This window comes from Amblyraja radiata, chromosome 32 (assembly GCF_010909765.2).
Source record: "Amblyraja radiata isolate CabotCenter1 chromosome 32, sAmbRad1.1.pri, whole genome shotgun sequence".
Lineage (NCBI taxonomy): Eukaryota > Metazoa > Chordata > Chondrichthyes > Rajiformes > Rajidae > Amblyraja > Amblyraja radiata.
This window is the reverse complement of record NC_045987.1, coordinates 10685523-10709377: the sequence shown is the minus strand read 5'-3', so window position 1 is coordinate 10709377 and position 23855 is coordinate 10685523. Positions and strand designations below refer to the sequence as shown.

The 23855-nt window shown below is 40.1% G+C and overlaps 1 protein-coding gene across 2 annotated transcripts in view; it reads left to right on the top strand.

Moving 5' to 3' along the window:
* The window catches only part of gpsm1 (G protein signaling modulator 1), a 152727-nt gene that overhangs the window by 28785 nt on the left and 100087 nt on the right, over positions 1–23855 (top strand). Inside the window, exon 3 of one of the 2 annotated variants that reach the window (XM_033048937.1) lies at positions 11303–11426. The exons of the other annotated variant lie outside the window; for it this stretch is intronic. The gene's annotated coding sequence lies outside the window, so the exon portion shown is untranslated. The remainder of the gene's footprint in view (positions 1–11302; positions 11427–23855) is intronic. 2 annotated transcript variants of the gene reach the window in all.

Genomic DNA, 23855 nt, shown 5'->3' with positions numbered 1-23855 from the left:
AGTAGCAGACCCTCTCTTTTCTTCATTGACGATACAATTCCTTCAGCAATTAATCCTCCATCTTTGGATAGGTGAAATATTAAATGTTTCCACTCCCATAGGAATGTACCAGGAGTTAAATCCTCTGCTTGCAGCTTTTTGGTGACTGCATAAGGGTGAGCAAGCAGAGCTTTTTTTTAATTTAATTTTTTTTAATTTTAAAATTTATTTATTAGAAGTAAGTACAATACAGTGGTACCTTTTTACAGGTTCCCAACATTATATTAACATATTACATTCTCTGTACAACTTCCTTTTTTAGAAGCAGAGCTTCTAATTGTGATACCAACCTCCATTGAATTTTAGTGAGTAAGACACTGGGATTATCAATGTCTTCTAGAAAGGGTTTTAGGTCAAGCAACCACTTAACCATCATATATGTGCTGCCCCAGAGAGTTGCTTGGTCCAAAATAGCTCCCTTTCCTGCACATCTCTGGAGGATAGCATCAATTTTAGAGGTCCTGGCTACCGTGGTAACTTGCCTCCCCTTACCTATCAGAGTAGCTGCATGGCGTTCTTTCAATCCATCTCTTATTGCTAGTTGCAATGTATGTACAGCACAACGCATATGTTGGATTAGACAGAGCTGAGATAGCTCCTCAACAATATCATCTAAAGTTTCATTATTCTGTTCTATTTCTACTATTTCAGTTTCAGAATATCCCTTTCAGTAGTGACTATTTCTTCTTCAACTTTATTCATCTTTTCTATTGTGCTTAGCATATTTGAAGCGTTACCAGTGACGATGCATGGAATCTGGTCTTTCTTAATTTCAAAATCTTTCAAAATTTCTTCCACTAAGTTCTGGAGATAAATGCTCTCATGATGTGCCTTGGTGTCCTTTACTCCTAATGTCCGAGTTACTATTTTATTGTTTTCATCAACAGATCTAGCATTGATGGCAAAATAGTGAACTCTGTGACTATTGGCACATGGCAGATGGCAGCACCGATGTGATTTCTTATTCTCTCGGGTGGAAATAAAGTGTGCGGTTTGTTTAAAAAGCGGGATTTTTTTTTCCGATTTACGTAGTCTCTGAAATTTATGTTGAGGTCGGAGTCTGAGTCGGGACTTTTTTACTGACTCCTGCTCCGACTCGATGACTCCAACTCCACAGCCATGGTGCTTAGTCAAGCATGCACTGATGCATGCGTGCGTGCACACAGCACTTGCAGCAATTGTGTATGCATCTGGCTGGATTAATTTCTATTGTATTGTACAATGAACTATTCCAGCAGCCAAAATCTTGAACTGTATTCCTTTCAGATGGAACAAAGCTCTATGCAGCAAATATGTCAAGCATCTAATTGAACATTTATTGTCTAATTTATTCATGTTTTTGACACAGTAATGAACTTTAACAATCGCAGTAACATGTATTTATGAAGCGCCACTGCGTAATAAAATATCGCAAAATGCTTCACAATGTGCTTATCAAATATATATTTGGCAGAATTCCACCCTCATTGATTATTGGATGTCATATTAGCTGTTCTGACAAACCCAATTGAATAGCCTCAAAGTTCATATTGAGTGAGATCACTTAGGGTTGCATGAGATTGAGCAGATGACCAAAGATGATTGGTTGGTTGCAAGAACAAGAAAGCAGATACATTAGCATTCGACGAGAGGAATCCATTGACAATATTGGCTAATGTTGCAACAAAAAGAAAATTGGTGGTCTGTGGTTTGATTGAAAGAGCATGAGTCTCATGTTTTGAACTTGGAGCAAGCATATAAGGAGTTCAGAGTGGATCTTGAGGAAAATGCGATTGTGGTGCAAGAAACATGGGAAGGTATGGACATGAACAATGAGAAGTGGGGTTGTGATAGGCCAGTACAAATCTTAGAAACAATGAGGACTCTTATTATTAAAAGTGGTGTCTGAAGGAGAAACAAATAGCTCAAGAAATCAACGTGGCAATAAAAAAAATTATTTCAAATCCTTTGATCTTGGAATAATGATCAGTTTTAGTAAAAGGAAAGCATGTGGCAACGTGGTCTAGTCAAATCTGACATTGATGCCAAACCGAATTTCTGCTGGAGATATTTCAACCCTTAATCCTTTGATTTCAGAACATAGGGTAAAGGTAGACCTTGAAATGTGATGGGAAGTTTTTTTATTCGAGACAAGGAGCATCTTGGGGCTGTGATTCACAAGATCACTAGCTGCAGTGAAATGGTTAGAGGACTGAAGGCTTGAAAACTGGCATTTTGGAAGTTATTTCAGGGGATGCTTGTTCCAGAGCAGTACCCAGAGAATTGGTGTTGGGAGAATTGGGATATGAGGAACAGGAGTAGACAGTAAAACCTGAAAAAAAAAACAACAGTAATTTCATTTTCTAGTTCTAATGACAGTAGAAGGGCCAGGTTAAATGGTAAGATTAATGGGATGGCTTTGACTCTGGATGGAAGAGATCGTAAATAATTGGACAATCAAATGAGAGGAGGAAGTATTTGAAAGGTTGGGAAAATGGTTGAAATTGCCTTGAGTGAGTGGCCGTAACCATTCAATGCTGGTTGAGCAAAGATAGCAGAACAAAGTAATTCCATCTACAAATGTGGCATGAGATGTTTATAGATGGTAAAGATCGATTTGATGTCCTGACGTCTTCATATATTGTTGACAGAGGAATACCACTGTTCAAGACACCAGAAATAATTCCTGGGTAACTCTTAAAAGTACTGCCATAGAATCTATTACACTCTTTTGGAGAGGACTTTGGCTGAACATCTTATTTGAAAAAGCATTTTGTTAATATTGTGTAGAATTCTTCACTCTCCATCAAAGGACTTCCATCAAACATTAATCCAAATAGAGCACCACCATATCTTTATACAGTTTAAAGGAAATTTGGGGGACTATTATTGTTATGCATGATTGAAATACAGCATGAGGTAAAAGGGCTTGAGTTCAAATTGAGTCGAGATCTCATAAATGTAAGAAGAGCTTTTTAATCATTCATCTTGGTTGAAGAAAAGTCTGAAGTCTGCTCTAAATTTAGCTTTGACGAATAAGTGGCTCTTTCTTGCCTTTTTTTTTAAACTCTGGTTTTCCTCGTGTTGGGCATTCAGTTCAAAATACAATCAGAACCTGATAAACTTTGCACTTTGTCATTTGTTTGCTCAGAAATTTTGCATTTGAAACCAAATTCATATCGGATTAAGATTATTAAACACTGCAGACAAAGATGCTCTTATGTTTTCAGCTCATTTAAAGTTCTTTTAAACCCTTAGGGCATGTTTTCAGTCAGCAATTCTATTTTGATAAAGCAGATGAAGGCTTACACTTCTGAAACCATATCCTGTTCAAATTCGGCTGTCCATTCTTTTGTTGCTATTCACAATGTCTCATTGCCAAAGACGTGTCCAACCCTGATCATACCTCCTCTTATCTGATCCTGTCTGGCAGAAGGTACAGAAGCTTGAAAGCATGCACAACCAGACTCGGGAACAGCTTCTTCCTCTCTGTTATTAGTCTTCTGAACAGTCCTCCCATGAACTAGGGTACCACTATTCCATTGTGGACATTGGACTCTTGTCTCTGGAACTGATGTGCTACAGTGCTGAGAACTACATTCTGCACTTTGTAATTTCCCCATTGCTGTATCTATCTATCTATATTACTAAATCTCTGATCTTGACCGCTTTTGGCCGACTGTGCTGCGATTTCCGAGAGAACGCCGCCACCTACGGCCGTCATTTTTGGCCACCTCGCTCAGAGCCCCCCTCCGCCATTTGAGTGCGGAGGATTTTTTCCGTCGATGAAAAATGAGAGAGATATTAATGTTTTTACAAAATTCCCCATTCTCTCTACTGTCCCCGCTGGCGGCAGGGGGAGGGACTATAAAACCAGGAAGTGTCGTGCCTCACTCAGTCTCTGCCAGACCAGGAAGCGAGAGGGTCACGGCTCTCTGAGCTGTGAATAACACTGAACGCACGTCTACTCCACGGTGAGTCCCCTCGATGCGGCTGTAAAGTGGCTGCAGCCCTTTTTAAAAAGTTTGTCCAGCACAATTGTTTGCCTCGCCTTTTTTTAACAAGTTTATGTTCACAAAATGAATTTTGGTTGTCGGGTGTCTGCAGCCCAATTGTTTGCCTCGCCTTTTTTAACAAGTTTGTGTTCACAAAATGAATTTTGGTTGTCGGGTGTCTGCAGCCCAATTGTTTGCCTCGCCTTTTTTAACAAGTTTGTGTTCACAAAATGAATTTTGGTTGTCGGGTGTCTGCAGCCCAATTGTTTGCCTCGCCTTTTTGACAGGTTTGTGTTCACAAAATGAATTTTGGTTGTCGGGTGGCTGCAGCCCAATTGTTTGCCTTGGCTTGGCTTTTAAAATCGTTGCAACAGTTGGATGCCTGCCCAAGCATCCATACGGCTCACAATGTCTATACTAGCCCTCTGGTAACCAGTACCTTCAGCCCGCAACACCCATACTAGCGTAACAGACAGCCCCCCCCCCCCCCCCTCCCCACTGGTGAGCAGTATTGGAATTGGGGGAGAGGTGGAATATTGCGTTGGTGACCAGCCCTCCCGTGTGATACTGGGACCCAACGGGTCCCACTTAGTCTATTTGTACTTAAAAGTTTGACTTGATTTTATTTATGTATAACATATCTCTTCTGTTTGGATAGCATGCACCCTGTACCTCATACCCTACACCGTGTGACAATAATAAACCTAAACCTCCCTTTCGTGTTGTTACATATTTTTCATGGTGTACATCTTCCACCATGAACCTTCAAGTATAATCTATTTAGGATTAAAATCTATTTTAACCTTGTGTTCCGTCCTGGACCTGTGTGCATTCCTACATTCCATTTTTCCTCAATCTAAAACTACTGATACCTTTCTGTTTGCAGTGATCTTCTTGAATCCCTCAGTTTTTCTTTCCCTCATCTCTCCCCGTTCACTTTCAAAAGATTCTGTAAAAGCTTATCTCTTGTTGAAGAAAGCTTTCTGTCTACTTTTAGTTCTCTCTCTCGATTTTTGCTTGAGACCACAACACCCTCCGTCACTATCTCTCACCTTAAATGTTGACATGCTTAATTAACTTAGAAGTGCAAGATAAATTTGTTGGCGTCTCCATGTTAAATATTCAATGGTCTGTTCATACACGAGTACACACTTTCTATTGTGTGTGTGTGTGTGTGAGTGTAAATGATGTTTTATTTCGGTCATTGCCATTTCAGAAGTTGGATGACATTTTTGCCTCTTTTCCTTTGTCACTTTATTTGTTAGATTCAACCTGCTTTAACCCATCCTTGTTTCTCCAAGCTTTATATTGCCTATGTAAACCTAAGGGGAAAGAAAACTTGTGCTGCACCATTGATGATTCAAAACTTTTTTTTTCCCTTGGTTTCCTGGCCAATATTTATTATTATTCCGTTATTTATAAATGAACATCATTAAAATCAGACTATTTCGTCATTATGAAGTTGCTTACTGTACATTAACCTGCATATTTTTAAATTGTGACAATGACCTTTTCCCTTCCATAGTATTTTGTTCATTGTAATATGCTAACGATAAACTGAAGGCTTGAAAGGACTGTACACATGCAAGTCTTTTTAACTTGTAATGTGTGTGGTTGTGCATAGACATGTATTTATAGTCTCCTAAATTATATTTATGCTCTTTCTGAATGCCAAAAAACACATTTTGACCATTTCAAAAACATTCTAAGCATAAGTGATAAATTATTACTTGGATCACATGACCTAATTTGAAAGCATAAATTTGCCAATCAAATCTCAGTAGTGGTTTCTGTGGAGCTACAGCAATAAGCAAAGCAGTTATTTAAAGCAGCATGATACAGGAGAACGTACATTCTGACTTCAACGTGTAACAGGAAGCCAGCAGGGCCAGAGAATAATCCTTTGAACATGATATGGCTTGCCTAACTCCTCACCCTGCAGAATTGTGGAAACATTATCTTGGAGGCTCTGACAATGTGTATCTTTGCTTTCAAAGAAGGTATGTCACAATGCAGATTATATGTACTTTAAACAATAAATGTAGTAGTCTATGGCTGCTTCTCAATGTATTTGATGCCGAGGTCTAGCGTTATCTTCATAGACTGATGTGGATCTGTTAGGATCATGACCATTTGTATTCTTGTTTGCTGCTAGATTTGTGCATATGAGCTTGAAATTAAATGGAAATCTACACACTGGGTGTATCTAGCACAGATAGAAAAAGAGCATAATATTTGAGGAAACATGAAGTCTTGAAGTGAGCAAGTCATTTCTTTTTAAAATACATGCCCCCAGCTGTGGTACAGTTGTGGGAAATTGCTTTACTTCAGAAATATAATTTGCATAAATAGTAACTGAAAATTATTGTACATTTTTATAAAAGCATAATTAAGGGCATAATTGCAGTATCAAGCTCTCCTACTTTTATTCTACATTTGTACTTTACAGATAATTTATTTTATAAAATGATTATGTCAAGGTTTTCCATCGGGATTTCTCTGCCTTCTGGGTCAGCATAAACTTTTCAATCCAGGGATGAATATAAGCCAAGGATTCTTAGATCTCTTTAATGTCCAGTTTGTTTTGGAACTTGGTTTCGATTGCAGTTTTAGTTGGAATTTTAATTGTAATAATTATTGTTTTAGTTGGGATAAGTCAAGTCACTTTTATTTCTATAGCACATTTAAAAAACAACTCTCGTTGGCCAAAGTGCTTTACATTAGAAACTGCTTTGATGAGCGACAATGATTTATATACAGTCTAGATGCGCTGTTGATGCAAAAGTGGTTCAAGTGTTTCATCTGACTTTTTTTTAACCAGACTACAAACCATTATAAAGTTCTGATCTAGTCAGCCATTTCAAACACAGTGGATAGGTATGCCTGCTTATTGAGATTTAGGTGATTGAAATAATCAAATACATGTGCCAGATATGCAAGCTTAGCACGATGTTGGAAATTGTGAAACTATTCTACCAAGGCAGAAAGCTTCAAGTTCACATTGCATTTCAATCAGTTTCAAACTTTCCAAGGGGGCAACTATCTCACTTCAGCAAATAAAAGTAGGTGATGGTCACCTGAAATTCCATTACACTGCGGCATAGGCGTGACAACTGAGAAAACGTTGCGGGTTGAGACCCTTCTTCAGCCGAAGTCTGGTATGAAGAAGGGTCTCTACCCGAAACATCACCCGTTCTTTCTAACAAGAGACACCTGTCCCGTTGAGTTACTCCAGCATTTTGTGTCTATCTTCGGTGTAAACCAGCATCTGCAGTTCTTACCAACGTTATTCATAGTTTTAATTATTGTGACAAAGTGGTTGTTAAAGCTCGAGAGGCAATTGCCTGGCTATCAATATCTCTGCATGAATGCAGTAATTTGTTGCTTCAGCATCTGGTGCATTTTCTCTCCCTCTGGCCACGGCACCTAAATGTCCACGTCATTACAGCTGCTCACCAGTGAACATCCCTGTTTAGTCTGAAGAAGGGTCCCAACCCGAAATATCACCTATGCATTTTCTCCAGAGATGCTGCCTACGGGCTGTGTTACTCCAACAATTTTTGTCTATCCTCCAGCATCATCCTTTGGAATCCATGCCCTAAATATATTTTGTGCTTAATTCAACATATTTCAGCATCAGTCGTTTTTTCTGGCAGTTCTTCACAGTGCAGTTAATCTAAATGGAAGGCCCCTTCAAAGTCGTGTAAACTGACTCGTCCAACTGCATTGCAAACTCGCCTGATATCCCAGCTGTTGTTCAAGATTACAATATTAGTGATTCAATGTGAGACAATAAGATTTGACAAATAAATGTTGATAATTTTCTCGGTATTTTTTACCCAAAGATGAATGATCGATATGTATTATTTAAGGTATTATTGTCATCATCTATTGTAAGGGGTGATTTACATTTGGCAGGGTAGTGAGCCAGGAGATCAGCTTTTGATGTAACTTCAATTGTCATTATTGCAGAATGTATCTTTGGTTGAGGTGCCACTTTATCACTGTGCTTCCACACATCAAATTTTTTTTTCCTGAAATAGAATTCCAAATTACCTGGAATTTGATGGTATTTCCTGGCCCGGTGAGCCTTCCCCAACTGCACACGTGCGACTGCCGCCCCAACTGCTCGAATGCGGATATCGGGCCCACTGCGCATGCGTGGGGAGACTGCATCCCTACCGCGTCACCGCCGCCATTTTCAATTGTGACGCTGTTGACGGGCCTCCCCCAACTGCGCAGGCGCGGATGGTCGTAAATATACAGGAACATTCTTTTTTTCCCTCAAATCACCCCGTGGGCCTGAATGGACCCCTTCGCGTCCGCAGTTGGGGCGGCAGTCGCACATGCGCTGTTAGGGGAGGCTTAGCGGGCCGGGAAATTTCCCGAAATTATTTAATTTCCCTAAAATTACCTGGACAACCAGAATTTCCCGAATTTCGGGTAATTTCCTTCAAAGTGGAAACACTGCTTTATCATGCTACTGGTGGAAAAATCACACTTGCTTTTGTTTTAAATGTGTCTGTTCTCAGGGTAGTGAATCATTTGGTAAAGTTTCATGGTATTGTTTTTAAGAATTGCACAGCTCTGGTTTGTGACATTTTTCTTAGGATGACGGGTAAAGCAATCCTTATTTTATGTTATCTAGTGCGTATTTTCTGTTGAAGGCCAAACACTTCCTCGTCTTTTCTATGATGTCATTCGTGTCTCATTTCTGTAATTTCCCAAGGTCTTGACAGTCTGCTCTGTGGGATTTAATGCTCAAATATTGGTGGGTACATGTGAAGTGCCACTAAACACATGCACTATCTGTCCTGTCATGCTCACAATTGGACTCTTGGCTCACAGCTTCCCAACTTGTTTCTTGGCCACTCTGTACCTCCCTCCCATATTTCTGGCTATGTTCTGACTTCCAACCCCCAATCTCAGCCACTGACCTAGGTAGACGCACCCATTCCCAAGTTCCAGCCATGTTTCTGTCCACATTCCTGGCTCCAGGTCTCCAGTTCGTATTTAAAAATCATTGTTTGTATTCATCATTTTAATTGCGTGTTTAGCGCTAGATGTTGTTCCACTTGAGTGGGCATAAAATATCTCTGCTTATCTTCTTCCTAAAAAGACAACAATTTGTCAATGTAGGACTTCCTCAGTGTAGGCCAAGATGTTTATGCAAAAGTAGAGATGTGAACCCATAACCTGCTGACACAAGCAAAGTTGCACTCAGAACCAAGACAGACATTCTTTCAGCAGATAAAATATGTTTGTCATTTTATTTCAGAAATCGCACAAAAGTAATTTGGGGAGACTGATGATGTGCAGCTTGTTTTTCCTTAACTATATATGCCATTGAGGTCGGGTCGGGGGGAGTTCCCCCCGCCACGGGTACCATGTACTCCCGTGCTATCCGCTCCATGGTCGGATAGTCGGCGACTAAACCGTCTTCCCCACCTTGTTTGCCAGGTGAGGAGGGGGCTATGGACCCCCAGCAGGACCAAAAACAAGATCTGTCAAAGGGCGGATGAGCTTCTAGCGAGCCAACTGCCTTCCACACTTCAGTAGAAGTTGCGACAACGGGGGAACAATGGAGGAGGACTGACTGTACTTTGTGCCTTCCACCACAGTGAAGAATGCTGTGGTGGATGTTTGTGTTAAATTTTGATTGTGTATTGTGTGTTCTTTTTTGTTTGTACCGCTGCTGGCAAATTCATTTCACTGCACTTTATTGTGTGTGTGATGAATAAAACTGATTGATTGATTACTGACGTACATAGCATTGTAAGGAATGATGATAAAGCACACACACCAAAATCCTATACTCCAGCGGCGGAAGTCCGCAGGAACTGGAGGACAGAGATGTGTGGTGCCTCCGCCACCGTTCCCATCGAAAACCAGCACCACTGTTTTCAACGATGATGATGAGGATGATGATGTACGCCATGTTAAATTATGAGTGGGGCAGCTGGTAGATCTGCACCTGACAGCTCAAGACCCAGGTTCAAACTTGATCTCTAGGGCTAACAGTGTAAAGTTTTCATATTCTCCACAAATTTCATCCTATACCCCAAGTTGTAGGGAATTGGCTATTGTAAATTTCACCCGAGTATGTAGATAGAAATGTAGAGAGAATAAAATGGGATTAGTGCAGGGCAGGATAGAATGTATGAGTACTTGATGGAAGTGGAAACCAGTGGAAACGTCCTTTCCACATCCACTCTATATTTGCCTTTCATTATTCTGTAAGTTTCAATGAGGTCCCCCCTCAACCTTCTAAACTCCAGCGATTAAAGGCGCAGTGCTGTCAAACACTCATTATATGATAACCCACTCATTCCTGGAATCATTCCTGTAAACCACCTCTGAAGCCTCTCCAGAGCCAGCACATCCTTCCTCGGAGATTGGGCCCATATTTGCTCACCGTACTCCAAATGCGGCCTGACCAGTGGACTTGGTGCGCCACGAGACCTATTATTTCTATCGTCTCTCTCTTTAAAAAAAAAAAAAAAAAAAAAAAAATCCAGGCAATTGTTGGCCGCATCATTTTCAAGGGTATTTGCCCTTTGAGTTGCTAATATTCCCAATGGGATTTGGACTTTGATAGGTTTTTCAAAATCAAAATTGTAAAAAAAAAAGGAATCGGAAAGGTTTTGTGAAATATTGCAACCAGTTTAAATGCGCTCTTGACACAATGTTGACATTCTGAACGTTGAATCCTACAATCTCTGTTCACGGCTCCACGGTGAGCCGCTTGATCTGAGCATAATATATTCATCCTTTGATGAAACGAGTGCTGTGGACCAACATACTCAAACATCCAAGAGGATATGCAGAAGGATGTGGTGCTGATGCATGCTACAGGAAGGACTCCAAGGGGAACAGTTATAGTTATGGGTGGCATAGTGAGGCATCATCTATAGCTGCAGCTACAGAGCTCAAGAGTCCCATGTTCAATCATAATATCCAGTGATAACTGTGCAAAGTTTGCGCATTCACCAGAAATTGGTTCTATTGCTGCTTTAAAACAAAATCTGGTCGGTATTTTTTGAAGAGCAGTAACGTTCTCAGTCTCCTGACCAATACCTCACACCTCACCAAACAGGTTTGAATCTATATGAATGGTTTTATCGTATGACCTTTGTCCCATATAGTCTTACCTTGCCAAACAGCCTTGTTTGTCCTGCCCCTCCCCCTACCCTCAACCTACTCCCTAAGCTAACTTCCAGTCCTAGTATAATGAAAATAAGTTTTAAAGAAACCACAATTACATTGCTGACCTGTGGTTTTCCTCACAGGTTACTTTAGCCTGGGGATTAACATTGCATTCCTAACATCTCTCTCCAAGAGATTCCTAAAATTTAGGACAACCTAATTCCTGTTTGTGTGACACTGCCCTGTGCAGATAAGCTTTCAGCAAAGGTAAGCTTCATATCTTGCATTTCCTCACAAGTGCTTTGGGAACGTAAGTTCAAATACATATGCATGTGTATTAGGAAGGTAAATTATTCACTGACATTTAATACTGGAGGATTTTATATTCAGGTTCGGGAGGTCTTACTGCAATTAAAAGGAACATTTGATGTGATCACACCTGGAATGTTGGACACAACTTTCCAACTCGTTGTCTAAATATGACTATTTACTACAGAGGGTGTGCAATGAAGATTATCACACTGTTCGTGGGATGCGATTCAATCAAATGAGGAGAGACTGAGCAGGTTAAGAATCGCCCCCAATTGCTTCAAATGCAAAGAGAAATTATATTAATTCTTGAAGTAGGAAAGAGGATTGTTGTACATTGTTGTTTGTACTATACAGTCAGTGCTGAACTACGCTTGGAAACCTTGCTGTCTCCTGTTGGGTGTAATCTTGCACAATAGCTTCTAGCCAAAATATCTCAAGGTTTTCAGTGTTGCTGTTCAAGTAAATTCTGTCTGCAAAATATTGGTGCAAGTGTGAGGATGAGTTAATGCAATGGTGCACAAATAAAATAACGAGATTTATTCTGGAGTGAGTAAAAGGAAAAAGGTGACCTTTCAGATATCTTTGTGGTTTCTAAAGGGGGAGAGAGGCAGAAGTCAGGAAATTATAGCCTTGTTAACTTCTGCTTTGGACAATGTTCAAAGCTATAAATAAACATATTATAACAGGGCACTTCGAAAATTCAAGGCAATCTGGCAAAGTCAATGTGGTTTTATGGAAAGGAAATAACATTTGAGGACTTTTTATAGAACAAAATAAATAATATGCTATGGATAAGAGTGAATTGGTGGATTTACTCCACCTAGATTTCTAAAAGGCATTTGGTGCTACATGGAGTCATTGCAGAATCAAAGCATATGGTGTAGCTCGCAGCATGGCATGGATTGATAAATTGCCGGCTAAATAAGGCATAAATGGATCTTTTTCCAGTTGGCAGGATGTAATTGTTGGTGAACCTCAAGGATTGGTGAGGATTACTGCTGGCACCTGTTTTTTTTACATTTTATATAATTAATTGCGTGAAGGTGTTGAACGTATGTTGACTGAATGTACTGACAGCACAAGGATAGGTTGCAATTACAGGAGAAAAAAATGTGAAATAGAAACAGAAAACACTGGAAACATTCAGCAGGTCAGGCAGCATCTGCGGAAAGAGAAGCAGATAATATTTCAGGTGAGGGACCGTCTGAAGGGTCCGAGAGCTGAAGTATTAACTGCTTCTCTCTCCATACATGCTACCTGACCTGCTGAATTTTTCCAGGATTTTCTGTTTCTATTTTGCAATTTTCCTCTCCTGTAATTGCCTAGCTACAGCTACAGGCTTGGGTGCAGTGCACAAGCTAAATAACTGGGTCATTGAGGTTGATTGTCCTTCATCTTGAGCTGGTCCGAATTCTTCCATTATATCAGCTTCCTAAATGTTTTTAATTTGAATCTTAAACTAATAAACAGATGATTTGAAGGATAACAGTAGCCATTTATAAAGCACTTTTAATGTCATGAAAACTTTGCAAAGAACACAATTGAAGCATTGTTAAGCAACAGATTTGATAATACCACAAGGTTCACATGACTAACTGCTTGGACAAAGTGACAGGTTTTGAAAACCATTCTAACGAACAGCACAGTAGAAAATTGTAAAGGATTTACAGAAGGAATCCCAGACCAGTTGAAATCTCAAATAATTTGGTGGAGGGATTAACTTTCAAATATGAGCAAGAAGTCTGAATTGGAGGAGTGAAGGAACTGTGGCAGGTTAAAGAATTGGCGGAGGTTACAAAGACAGGGATTTTAAAACGAGGAAATAATAAAATGCTCCAGCCATTTGCATCCTTGAGTTAATATTTGGTGGAGTGCCCCCCTTGGTCAAGGCTTTTATTTTTTTGAAACATAGAAGTTTCTTCCTGCCCCGAGCAATTAAAACCAAGCTTGGTCGACACCAAGCAAACCAATGTAGAGAGTATATTTTATTTGTAATTTCCAAAAGATCTATTTCATTGCAGCACAACGATACTTAGATTTTTGATTGTCTAATTAATTTAAATGCTTTGCTGTAAACAAAATTAAGGTCAATTGGGTAAATGAGTTATGAAATTTTGGAATTCTTCAGCTTCAGAAATAATATAATGCTTAAAAAAAATGCCCATATTGGGCCCAGAATTTTTATGACACTGGTATTTTGAATTATCTTTTTTGGTAAACAATTGACAAAAATATGCAAGATCCCAAGAGATGGATATGGAGAGGATGTTTCCTTTTGAAGTAAAACCTAGAAACAGGGGTCACCCATGTAAGAAAGATGGGATTTTTTTTTTTCCCTGAGCGTCATGAATATTTCGAACTCTATTCCTGGCTGTGTGGACTTTGAATATTTTTAAGGTAGTGCTAGATTCTTGATAAGAAAGGAAGTGAAAGGTTACTGGGGGTCAGTGGGAATGCAGAGTTCAGATTTTATTCAGTTAGGATCTTATTATAAATTCAACTCTGAACATTGGTCCGGGGTCCAGGGGTTTCTGCTAAATTTCAATTGAGCTGTGTGAGCAGACAAGAAAATAAGCGTTGTGTCACGCTTAGACCAAGTATAAAGCTTCTTGGGAGGAGAGGTTTAGGGATGGACTCCAGAGTTTGGTTGGTTTGGTTATGGTGGAGAGATGAATAATCTGGGATACACAGAAAGCAGGAATTGGAATAATGCAGAGAACATGACAGGCAATAATAAACTCTTGCATTTTATTTCCAAATAATTGGAACAAAGTATTCCACTTTGATTTGGAGTTGTTTCTGCATCACTGACTTCCTTACTCTGTGAGGATAAAGGCCAGTGAAATCAAACAGTTCACAGTAATTCTCGCCCCCAGTGTTTCACTCGGAGAGATGGCAATCCTTAAGAATAAAGTACCAATAAATGCACCATTGAGGAATAATTATCTTTGATCTTAAATACATTGCTGTAACACAGGTCCGTTCCAGCCAGTACATTCTGTACTTGTGGTAGGTATTTTTGTGAATATGTAACAGAGACCATGACGTTGGAAAACAAAGGGAGCAGCATTAAACAGTTTGATTTGACAAGCATTACCAGTGTTTAACCCAGAATTAACCTTGCTCTTGTTTAATGTTAGCTGGCTATTTACTGGCTCTTTATAAGGGGGGGGATTCTGTTTTACTGGTTAATCATCGATGGAATTTAAAAGTCAGTAAGATAAGCAGAGTGAAAGAGTATAATTTATCTTTTAGATATTTCATTAACAGCACAAATTCAATGAACTGAATAGTCTCCTGTGTTATTCAGTGAGTTCTTTGAGACTGATTTTTATTTTCTGGAGCTGGGGTTTGCAAAATCAAGAAATTGATGAACTATTTCAGACCTACCTTTAAATTAGGAGCACCGGATATTTGGAATAAAACATTTTTTGGAAAAAATAATATTGGTCAAAGAGTAAACAATTGGACAGAAATCCTAAGAAATTGAACAGAATGAGAAGCAAAAACTGAATTACCAGCTATGTGGATTCAAGATAACATGGCACAGTTGAGGTGAATATCATTGAAACATTTGCTGGTAAGTTGGAGAGTACTGCAGAAATATATATTGAAGAAAGAGGATGAAGAAGAACGATACGCTGCTTGTGTTGACTTCAAACACTCAGGACGTTTGCTTTAAGGAACTGTAAATTTCATTTAATATTTACCTTTTTAATGAAATAATATGAAACAAATACTTGGAATTTTAATTTTCAATTTGAAAACTGTCTCGCTGGAATAGAATTTTAAAGCATTTCTGCTTGGATAAGGTGAAAATCTTAGAAGATCAGAAAAAAATCCAGTGCATCATAAGCCAAAGTAATGACTGTGCCTATCTTTTGATCGACCAAACAAGTCTCATTTACATAGTGCCAGCCCATGGTCTGTTGCTCGGATGTTTGAATAGGTTTCTTTCTGTTGCTATGTCAATGACATTTAGTCTGAGTGTGCTTTAGATCACATCAGTTCATCTCTGGAACGAGGGGTTGAGATCGCCCTGTATTTCAATTTTGTGTTTGTGTCCACAACACAGACATTGATGCATAGCACAATACAATATAATACAATACAATACAATTTATTTGTCATTTGAACCCCATTGGGGTTCAAACGAAATGTTGTTTCTGCAGTCATACACACAAAAAAGAACCAAGACACAACACAATTTACACAAACATCCATCACAGCGCATCTCCTCCTCGCTGTGATGGAAGGCAAAGACTTATCTCTCCCCTGCACTTCCCATTCCCCTCCCGATGTCAGAGTCAAAGTCAAAGCCCCCGGCGGGCGATGGTAATTGTCCCGCGGCCATTTACGCCATGCCGGGTGATGCAAGGCCACGTTCCGGGTCTTGTTGTTGGAGCCCCCGGCGGGCGCTAGCAAAGTCCCGCAGCCATTCCAAGCCGCGCGGGGCGGTGATGTAAGGCCCCGCTCCAGGTACTCTTCAACCCTGCAACTCGGGCGGGTGAAGTCGCCGTTGCGGAAGCCCCGAAAAGCGGTCTCCCAGCAGGGACCCGCGGGCTCCCGGTGTTCCTGTCTTGCAGACCTGCGGTAAGCCTCCGAATCTCCGGGGTCAGGTCGCAGCAGCGTGCCACCACCGCTCCTCCCGCTCCGAACTCGGCCAGCTCCGCGATGGTGAGTAGGTCCGCAGGCTCCGCGACTGGAGCCCTAGGTCGTTCCTGCTGGAGGCCGCTCCACGGTGCTAGGCCCCAACGACAACGGAGACCCGACAGAGAAAAGGTCGGGTTCTCCGTGCAGGGGATAGATTTTTAAAAGTTTCCCCCACCCCCCGCCTCCCACACACATACCCACACACATACACAAAAAATAAAATAAAAACTACATTCAAACGAGACAAAAAATAATAAAAATACAGACGGGCTGCAGAGGCCGCTGCGACGTGAGTCGCGCCGCCCACCGGATTCGCACAGCACAACACATAACTTGTTGCATTTTCCTTTAGCAATGCTGCAGAGTGTACTGCTAAAGCAAGTGCTGCTAAAATGGAGTTATGTTGCTTGAAATCTACAAAAATATATGAAGACATTTAAGCGTTGGGCACAGTAAGAATTACAATCACCAAAGTCTTGAAAAGATTATTGATGGCAAGAGTTTGCCACCTTATTGTCTCCAGGAGAGACGGAATTAAGAATTGGAAAACGCCCATTATAAGGAATGGGCAATAGACTAAAATTCTGCTGCAAGCCAATCCGAAACAGATTGGGAGGTAACTTGGGCCAAGTATTATCTTTTTGCCTCCGTCTCATGAAACAATACTGAATTAATGCTGCCTGCAATTTGCCTAGCTCTCTCTTAAATTATTTTATTAGTTTCTATCACTACTTGCAATCTATTTTACAGGCTCTCTGGAAGATGCCAGATCAGTTGGATGATATAAACTTGTGTCTCTGAGTCCTGCTCGGTTTTCTTAATCTGTCATTAATTGATTTTTAATTGCTAGTTGATGAAATCTCTGAGTGATAAGGTAAATAACAGGAGTTGAAGTGTTAATTGCTTTGTTGCCCCAGCTCTATTCTTTTTGTTTTTGTAGGTGGTAACATTAATAGGATGCTAGGCATTTTGGATCTCACTAACTTTGTGAATACTATTTTTCAAGTCGTGTTTGAATTGGATGACTGTCGAAAAGAATCAGCACCCTGTGAGCTATTTTTGTTGAAGTGTATCACATAGACCTGCCTAGTAATTTGCATGAAACAATATTGAATCAAAGCCGCCTGAAATTTGTATGTGCATTGATTAGGAAAACATTGTGATGCATGTGTGCATGCTACTGACGAAAGGAAAGCTCCTGCTCTCGAGCATGTAGAGACTTAAGGAACCTCTTGAAAGCGCCGAGTGTGCAATATACCAAAGAATTTGGAACAGACTTTATCCTAGTGTAATCAATCTTCTTGAAACACAACATGGAAAGTTTTGCAGTGTTTCATGCAAACCCCAATTCTGGCATTGAATAAAATGTTAATTGAAACTATTTAATCACCATTCTATTCTGGTAGTTTTACCTCAGACTTCATACGTTACCAATGTGATCAACGACTGTGTTTCAATACTGTTGCAGATCTGAAGCTGTCTTTGTAGAGTGAGCCATTGTAAAAAAAAAATTGCCTGTGTTTATTTAAATTACCAGTTATCCATGGTATCTTGGAGAGTGAATGAGGAATGATACTGCTGCCCAAAAGACACAAGAATCTCTAAATTTGATAGAACAATTTAATTAATAACATTCAACAAAAAGCAAACTGCTGGAGGAACTTGGTGGGTCAGGCAGCATCTGTGGAGAGAAATGGATAGATGATGTTTCGGGTCGAGGCCCCTCTTCACACTGATGGGGTAGAAGGGGATAGCTTGTGGAAAGTGGTGAGGACATCGGGTGGGGCAAGAGCTAGCAAGCGTTGGGTGGATCCAGGTAAGAAGGGGTTGATTAGCAGATGAGTCGGGTGGGGGAAGCTAGGGTAGACTTAAATACTAAGACTCAAGTGGAGAAGACAAAAGGGTGCAAATTGTATCATCTGATAAGAAAGAATGTTGGGGATTGGGGAATTAGTTGCAGAACTGGAGTGGGAGGAGGGGGGGATGAGTAGAAGGGGACGGTGATTGGGAGGGAAGAAAAATTAGGAAGCCAAAGTAGGGAGGGTTGGGTGATGAGCAGTTGGAGTCAAAGGAGGAAGGGGAAGGAACTGGGTGACAGGCGGATCAGTCGGGCCGTATAGATAGTTACCAAGGCTGAAAGGTCTCAACCCGAAACATCGTCTGTCCATTTCACTCCACGGGTGCTGCTTGATCCGTTGAGTTCCTCCGGCAGTTTGATTATTGCTCAAGATTCCAGCAAGTGCAGGCTCTTTTGTCTTTAGTTCAAGGCATTGTTACGGGATATACATGGGCCGTTCATCCTGACTGCACGAGTGCTCCAGAGTGAAATTAAACTATTGATCTAACAGGTTGTTTAACAGATGGCTGTTTTGAGGCCCTTTTGGTATCAGATAAGCTTTTACTGATTTAAAAAAAAAAATTATGAATAGTCATCAGAACATACAATGAAAAGCTTGACCAAGTGGGTAAAGTAGTTTGGTATTTCTGTTGATTATAGTAAAGATCTTTGATTTAGACTGAAGATGTCACCAGTGTCCAAGAGCTGTGAGCCACATGTTGACCATTGCCTGTTATCAAGAATAACATTTCGTACTTATGTTTTGAATCTACCAGTTGCTACTCATTTTCCACTCTTGCATTTCATATCTGAACTTCCTTTGCCCTTACCACCTCCCAGCCCTCAACCCTCTGCTCAATGTCAGTGATGCAATAATCCAGTGTTTGACAATTCATTTTAATTGAAGATGCAATCTTTGAAAACATGGTTCTTGGAAATAATAGGTTAGAACAATCAAGTATGTTTCACATGACGTTTTGTGAAATATTTCATGTTGCTCACATCTGTGTTTATGTTCCCTGCCAGTAATCTGAGGGTTAAAGAATAGAAAGCTGATGCTGGCACTTTTCTGAATTAGAGGATTTCTGTGACAGTGTTAGCTGCGCAGTAACAGATGTCATTGTGCCTTCCATGATTTTAAAGGAGTGAAATTCCTTTTATTTGAGTAGCTCAGTCTATAGTGTTGTTACGATACACCTGTGTTGTTCCAGAATCTTGCATGTTTTGCTATAAAAGTTTATTGTATTTCAAGCAACCGTAAGAACACTATCAATTACATGAAGATTACATCGTATTCATATTACAGTTTTGTGAATCTGCCATTCATAAAAAGGAGTCCCATTTTCATCCTGAGGAAAAAAGTGGATACCTTTTTCGTTTTCTTGCAAGATCTGGATCTTGTTCCAAATCTACTAAACCATGCGGATACTACATGTAAACACTCAGCCCTTGGGTTTCAACAGGGCTGAGACGGCTGTTTGCAGACTTATCTATTCCAGGTCAAGACCCCGTGCAGTCTTGCTGCCAATAGACATAGAGCTGGGGCTCTATGTTCAGAAGATTAAATGCATGCAAAAGAAAAGGTAAGTTGTTTTTGCACAGTTTAAAAAAACAAATGCTAACAACACCAGTATGCTTGGTGATCCATTTCAATCAATGTTTAACACATAAATCTTCACACATATTGAGGGCTTGTACTATACTCTCTGTTACTTTGTCAAAATAAATCCACAATCCATAAAGGCGACTATCTCACTTAGTGTTTGCCTTTTGCTTCTCATAAAATATGTGTTGCATTTAGAAAGACTGGGAGTATGTGGTGTTGGATATTACTGGCAATAATTAGAGAGGCCATTGAACAAAAATGAATGTTTTAACACAATCTGCTTTTAAAATTAAATGAATTGCAGGGAAAGTGAGGATTAAGAGATTTCAAATGTTTTGCTGTTGTACATCTTCAAAAAGAATCAATGAACACATAATTTCTCCAGCACTGGAGATTATGACCCACTGTGTCAGCTGTGATAATTGAAAACAAAACAAGTGTAGGTCATGGGTGCAAGACTGAAATCTAAAGGGCAAGTTCCACGCTGCCAGTCCAGTACAGGAGTGTTCCAATATTAGAGGCAACTGCTTTCAGATGAAATGATAAACTGAGGCTCCATCAACTGAACATGCAAGATCCCATTGCGTAATTTCAGATGGTTGCATGCCTGCCTTGCCCACTTATTGTTCCTAATGCTCATTGATACATTATTATCATATTTACTTGGGTACAGTGAAATTCCTTTTTTGCATGCAGTTCAGTAAAAGTCTTATTATAGATGGGCACAATCATACTTAAGGACAAGAGTGTAAAAATAGTAGTACTCTGAGGTAGTCCACAAGAGTCGCCATGTTTCCAGCGCCAACTGGTATCCTTCAAGTACAGAATTGCTAAAAATGTTGGTCTGAACTTGGGCATAAAGGCGCATTGTCCTGGCAGCACTGGGTTGGAGTTGCAAGGGTGGGCCTGGCCAGGCAATGTTGTCGGTCCCCTTCTCTGTCGCTCCGTGCTTCTGCAGACGTGCCCGTTCCGTGCGTGCGCTCGGCACTTGGAGCAACACCCAATCTAATTTGGTCCCAAGCTTCTACAAGACCTCCTGCGGCCCGATCCAGAGATGTTGACCTGTGAGCACACCGTCCCTCGCCTCAGAGTCACATTCAGCCTCTGTGCCCTCCTGCACACTAACCTGTGAAAACCAGAGCACCTCCTGGGGCACGAGAGTTGAGCCCTCAGTCTCCGCAATGGAACTGTTCATTTCCTCCGTCTTCCGCCGCTGTCATCCTGAAGGATCTATCTCGGGTGTCCGGCTGCAAATTCACGCTTCTATCAATGTCAGTGACACAATTCACTTATTATCTTCACTGTTTCTGCAAACTAGCTGTGCAAAATGGACTGCTGTATTTCCTGCATTTCTAGAGGTAGATAAAGGTGAAATTAATTTAGCATTTTTCATGTTAACCTGCGGTTATAGAAGATAAAAATTCAAGAATTGTATTTCATAGAAAGAAAATAAAGTTTGAAGTTTTTCTTGAATTTCTCTATTTTCCCCTTCCGAGTGTTGTAGCCACACAATGAATCAAATAACTTTAAATAACATTCCCCATCCCCAAATAATAGATTTATAAACTATGGTTTTGAGATCTTGGGTTTGTTTTGCTGTGAGGCAGATTAAGATGCTGATTTCAGTCCATGGTTAAAAATATGTACTAATATGCAGGATTTCACTGGAAAATATAAAATCCTATATTTGATTGCAGTTAATAAATGAGTAAAATGGAGGCAGAAATTTAGAAGTGTCACAAACTGTCATGAAAGCAAAAAACACACTGGTTTATTTCTGTTTAATTTGAGAAAATAATACCTTTCCATCTCATTTCTTTGCCTAAATTATTTATCAAAGTTTATAGACTTATTTCTCTGATTTGCAAAAAACTCAGAAAAGCAATTTTAAGGTTATACTTAACAGCAGTATAAAACAATTCTCCAAATTGAGCACACTCTGGAAAACACAAGTACCTTCGAATGATCCCCTGGTAATTATATATTTGTGCTTTGTAAGACTGCTAAACATCTAATTGTGTGGTTCTTTATGGGCCTGTCCCTTATAGGCGAGTGTAGGAGACTATGCAGTCGCCACATGTTTGCGGGTGGTTGCCGGGGAGTCGCCTTCATGGTCGTGAGGATCCTGACCCAAAACGTTAACTGTCCATTCCCTCCATGGATACTGTCTGATGTCCTGAGTTTCTCCTTCAGTTTGATTTTGCTCAAGAATGCAGCATCTGATGTCTCTTGTGTCTTCATTCCTGAGGCTAGAACGATATAAAACTAGAAGTTTATCGGAAAGTCTCATTGGAACAGCCTGGAAGGCAGTGATCCGAGTGATTTGGAGTTTAAATGGCAAGTGATCAGAACAGGCATTGGCTTATGGACCAAATCAATATGTTCTGCCATGAGCATTTAGTACAGGAGTATAACATTCTTTTTATGATCTTTGCTGTTAATTTTGAACCACATCTGTGAAGTGATGCCTGCCAACAATATATTCCTTCTAAGTAGAACATGAGGATTGATTGGCACACGCATTTCTTTCTTTCTATCTCTTGTAGCCAAGTTAAATAAATCTCTAGTCAATCTGGAGCCAGGGTTTGTAAGTTGCTACGGTGATGTGAATTTCAGTATGATTTTTAATGAGGTGTGTTAAGATATTCTGGCTTCAGCATGTAGATAGAAACAAGCACAGATTTTCCATACACACTGTTGCCAGTGTGGGTCGTCTTTATTTTACAAAGGTACACCGCGCATACTCGCGCATATTTATGAGACAAGATATTGAATATATCACATGACACAAATCATACCATTCTAGTACTCAGTACACTGCTCTCCCATTAGAAAGTAAAATAACTAGTAAATTATATAAACACAAATAATTTTATAAATTTAATCTGATGATTGGTTTACGCACTCTTTCTGATCTCCTGAGTTGTTTAGGGGGAGTGTCAGATTGTGGTTCTAAAGAAAAGTCAAGTTATGGGTCATTTACCTTTGTCTCTACTTTCTTTGGAGATTCTGCTCTTACATCTGAACTTGGAATAATACCAAAGTCTGACAGATTTGTTTCTTCGTCTATGCTTTGCTCTTCATCCCTTGCTGGGATCACATGGTTTATTTCTAACACGTCCTCCAATTTCTACCAAATACCTCCTGGTTCCACACACTTCAACTACTGTTCCCACCTCCCATTTGTTTGCCTTGTAAGGGGGGCTGAGAACACAAACCTTATCATGTGTATTGAACCTACATTCTTTTTGACTTCCACCATAATGACTTTTCTGATCAGATTGTTTGCGTTTAACCTTCGGAGGTAGGTTAGATAGAACCAAACAGTCTAGTTCTGAGCCTTCTTCTCATGAGAAGTTCAGATGGCGTATACCCTGTGGTAGATTGTGGCATGGTACGATATTTCAGTAAGAAACTAGCTAACCGCTGTGACATATTGAATTTTTAATTCCCTTCAAGGACTTCAGGTAATCCATGACACGCAAATATAGACCACAAGGCATCTATTGTTCTTTGTCTTATGTTCGTACCCATTTGTACCACCTCAATCCACTTTGAGTGGCTATCTGCCAAAACAAGAAAATTATTATTCCCATGTTCATACAAATCCACATGAACCCTCTGAAAAGATCTAGTAGGTCAAGACCATGTTTGCAAAGGGGTTTGGACAGACCTATTTCCACAACTAACAGGTGCTAATTTGCTTGCCATTGCTTTTATGTCATTGTCCAATCCTGGCCAATACATACAACCTCTGACTGTAGACTTAATTCCCATAACACCTGTGTGTTCACTGTGGAGTTCTTTAAGTAATCTTTGTCTTAAACAATTGGGCACGACTACTCTGACTCCATTTAATACACCCATGCTCACATGACAGTTCATGTCTTCTATTGTGATAAGATTTTAGTTCATTTGTACATTGTTTTATTTCTGGCCATCCACACAAAGTTTGTTCATACACTTGTTTTTGCACTGTGTCCTTTTGGGTTTCAGCAGCAATCTCAGCTGCTGTGAATGGAAAGTCATTGTCCACTGCTTCTGTGACGTAGATAGGACCTTCAGTGCCCACATCTGATTCTTCATGAGGCAAACGTGACAATGCATCAGCGATAGCATTTTCTTTTGAGCTGCGGTATTCAATGCTGTTGTCATACTGTGACAGGAGAACTGCGCAACGCTGCATCCTCGAGGCTGCCATTGTAGGTATTGCTGACCATGGCCAAAGCAGTTTTGCATGCCAAATCAAAGGTTAGGGCTGGTGTGTGATCCATTTGATTGGATTTGC